The sequence below is a fragment of the Arachis stenosperma genome, chromosome 1 (genome assembly GCF_014773155.1).
Source record: "Arachis stenosperma cultivar V10309 chromosome 1, arast.V10309.gnm1.PFL2, whole genome shotgun sequence".
NCBI lineage: Eukaryota > Viridiplantae > Streptophyta > Magnoliopsida > Fabales > Fabaceae > Arachis > Arachis stenosperma.
Window position 1 is genome coordinate 7,726,154 of NC_080377.1, and position 4,344 is coordinate 7,730,497.

General features: G+C 30.6%; 1 pseudogene; it reads right to left on the reverse strand.

Moving 5' to 3' along the window:
• Positions 1–3,012: 3,012 nt before the first annotated feature.
• LOC130974487 (probable ribose-5-phosphate isomerase 3, chloroplastic) lies at positions 3,013–4,007 on the reverse strand (annotated as a pseudogene).
• Positions 4,008–4,344: the final 337 nt, after the last annotated feature.

The window sequence follows — 4,344 nt, forward strand, 5'->3', positions numbered from 1 at the left end:
CAACTTGCACTGCTCTATTCTTTTATGGTCAAATCCTGCCTTTAATTTTTACGACGTGAGTTGAGCTGTTCTAAGTATTTTCATGTCCTTTTGTTTCTCGGTTTTGATGGAGATCCAAGTCTAAAAAGGACTTTCCCACAAAATATTACTGGGTCAGGGTGAATCTTTTAGCTCTTATAAACTTGATGTTATTCTCACAAGAATTAACCTTGTTATAGGTTATTCATTGTTACATCTATGCAAAATATTTGTCACTCATCGATATCTACATCTAATTAATAATGCTCCAGCTTATAAAGAAACAAATCTCATTAATTAAATTTGGTCAAAAAATTCTCATTATATATTCAGAAATCGTTACTACTTATTAATAACTACCAAAACAAACTTAACACAGTCAAAGGATAATATACTCGATTGGTGTTTTTTTTAACATAATCATTTGTTATGTTATAATTTCATGAATAGAATTGAATAATAATACAGAAATCTTTGACATTGACAATTTGTCAAACAAAAATATTATATACACATAAAAAGTCATCTATTAAATAAGTCATTATGTAATTTTAGGGGGTGCACATTACTCGTCCCGATCCGTAGGTGTTGTCCGGATCCGAATATTTTGAGGTTAATTTGGTGTGATTTTACTGGATTTAAGACTGTGTAAGAGTCTCAAAAATAGACCCAGTCATTATTTAAGGTCGAGTCGGATCAAGGTGAACTCGGCTTCAATCGGCCATGTGCACCATAGGAGACTAAAAGAGGTATATATATTTTAAATTAATTCTAATATTATGTTATATTAATTATAAGCTTATTATTTTGTTTTTAATCATATTTGTTGAAGTAGAAAATAGATAAAAAAAAGTATGAAATTAGAATTTATAGACAAATTCAAGTTTAAGAATGGTTATCAACTTATTGTATAACAAGTATTTTTTTTCTTCATAAATGAGTGCATCATAATTTTTTGATATAAAATTTATCAAGACCCGGAATTTATCCTGTCGAAATTCGGTTTTAGTCTGATCCAAAAATAGTGTGATTTTATTAAGTTTAAAGTCGGATAAGAATCTCGAAAATAGATCCATTTATTATTTAGGATCGGATTCAAATCAATACAAATTCAGTTTCACCCGATCCATATACCCCTATGTATATGGGTTCAAATATATTCGGTGTATAACTCATTTAGTCATTTTTAATAAATATTTTTATATTTGAATATGTATTGGTTGATTTGCAGATTATTTATTAATAAACACGTAATATGATTGCTTAATCACCCTGGGCCATGAACATACACTGTTAAACCAAGAACATACATTGCTATTACTAAACAATTGTTGGGCCTACTAATGAGATTTCAGCTGAAGATATGGGCCTGATATCAACAAGAAGCCCAAAAGCCCATAACTTTGTTTCTTGCTGCTCAAGGAACATATCCTCATGAGCTCGAAGGGTTCCGGAAATACAAATTATCACCACCGCCATCGTCACTGCATAAATGATCTCTAACAACACACTTGTCATCAGCAATGCCATGACGGTGGCGAACGGCCAAGGATCACTAGCTGTTGTTCTATGTATTGCCGAAGCTAGCAGAAAATTAGAAAGGGATTAAAGTTTAATTTTCTAATGTAAAAGAATTATAATAAAAATAATAAATGTTTTTGTATAGTATAGATTTTATGGAGTATAGATACTTTGTAGAGTTACTGTGTTTGTGTGTCGAACAAATTTTGGATACGACACTTATTAACACTCGTCTAATACGCGTATCTGCTATATTTAACGGTGGCTTAATAAAAAATAAAAATTTTTTTCTGCAGATACGTTTAGACACATCTAAATACTATCACGTATCAACGTATCCAATATTATTCTTAACATATATTTTTAAAATAAATTTAGATATAGTATTTATTATTATTTATTAAAATAAACAATATTTTAAATATTTGATATAATTAAAATAAGACATTAAAAATAATTAAAAATTTAATTTATATTTTAATATTAATAAAATATTAAAATATAATTATAATTTATCTAAAAAATACTTTATATTTTATATGCATGCGTATATCTAGAGATCCCTTTGATAAGAAAACTTGGCAAAGAGATGGTGCTCCGGTCAGTGAGCTCCCGCCTTGGTCAGCGGTGAGCGTGGTTGTAAACGCTTGTGAGGGAAGCTTGGAGTGTTTCCATGGCTATGGTGATTGAGAGCTTATCCGAAGAAGACATTGTTGTGTAGCTACAAGCCTACAAATGCTTAATTGTTTTTTTTTTTCCCATTGGATCCATTATTTCTCACGTATGTGAGTTTAATATATTTGATTTGATTTGATTATAGCGTTCATGTGAAATCCATTGCTTTCAGCCCGAAGATTCTCAATTCTCAAATCTTAGTTTAAATATTATTCCTTTGTTTAGCGGTAACTAGCTAGCATCTGCATGGTGTGTCGTGGAATTAATTGTATTGCGAGGAATGTGATTAATTGAATGAGAATATTATTAATTATTTTATTTGATAAATATTGAAAGGAGAAATATTATTTATGTCTCATTTTTTATATAAATTTTTTATCTCACTGGATAACTAATAAAGGTCTAGTGAGCTAATTTTTTAATAGGCTGAACTTAAAAATCAATCTTAATAAAAGTAAGTTCATATGCGTAAATATTTTTTTTACTAAGTATCAGGAAATTTTTTTTATACTAAATGAATTTATTTTATGTATTTTTTAAATTTTTTTATGTTGCAAATGTAGATATTTTTATTTCTTTAAAAATTGTATATTTTTTGTTTTAAATTTTATAGATATTTGATTGTTTTTGTCAAAATATAATTGAATATTTCTTCTGTTAAACATTAAGATATTTTTTATATTAAATGGATGTTTTTTTTTATATATTTCTACAATTATTCAAGAACAGTCCGTGCTCCACCGCTTCTTCTTCCTTAAACAACTCCTGAAACTGAACCAGATTGTACTTCTACCAAAATTACTGCACCACCTCCATTGGCATCGCAAGGTCACTACCGTCAAGTCTTGACATGAGCTTCGTTTTGTCGACCACCACAATGAACTTGTCAAAGGCGACCTCCACCATCTTCTCGCGGAGAAGAGCGCCACCACGGCCTTTTACAAGGTTGAGATCGGGTCCACCTCAACGACGCTGTCGATGGCGAGATTGAGGAGGGGATAGAGAGCGGGATTCCGAGGGAATGTGCTTGCTCCTCAGTGCGCTTGGAAGTAGAGACGCCAATGATGTTTGAGAGTTGACCGGTGGAAAGGACATGACCGAGCTTGGCGACGACGATGAAGCAGCTGCCGAGGCCGAGAACCATGCCGGACTTGATGTACTCGACGGCCTTGTCGGCGGCGAGTTTCTTGAAGTCGTATTGGGTGAGGACAGGGGCGGAAAGGGCCTGATGGTGAAGGAGAGGAGTTTATATGTGTTGTTGTTGGAGGTGTATAGGTTAATGTGGGAGAGAAGGGGAAGATTTTTATAGTTTTTAATTAGGTTTACTTAATACGTTTTTAATTATTTAAATTTTGAATTTAAAAAATTTGAAGTTATTAATAATTATAATTAATTGAGTTGTTTAATTCTTGGCTGATTAGACACTTAATTTTTTATACTTTTTTATAAATTTTACGTGTATTGCAACAAAAAAAGACACAATAAAAAAAAATTATAAGATGTATCAAAGAATTGCTATATGGTTATTGTTTTAAGGTGTTACTTAAAATTAAGATAGTATTTTTTAATTTAGATGTGAGGTTTAAACTTTTTGGATTATCTTCGATATTTTCTCTTGGATGCTAATAGAAGTATCTATGAAAAAATTTAGTACTCAAATTAATAAGAATTTTAATAAATTAAATATGAAGTGAATGAAAAAAAATACAAAAGCAATGGAGGAACTTTTAACTTACTTCCCAAATCAGATCGGATACCAGGTCATGAGATTGTACATGGTCAATCCGACTCATTTTGATCTGACGAAAGAGGATAAGATTTATTGTAGTTTGGTCAAAATGTGAAAGAGAAGATAAGATCTATTTATAGTTGGGTCAAATTGTAAAAAAGCAGTAAAAGACAGAACTACTCATACATAAAGAGAAACAATAATTTCCTCTAAACTTTAACTTTTTTATATACATTATGGTTAAACTTTGGTTTAGCCCTCTTAAAATTTTAATTTTAGTCTTTTTATATTAAAGGATTAAACTGACTTTTCTCTAAATTTTATCCTAACTCTGACTCTAAAAGCAGCACAATCCATTAAAAAGATGTTGTTAGGTTGATTGGTTGAGTATGAGACTATGA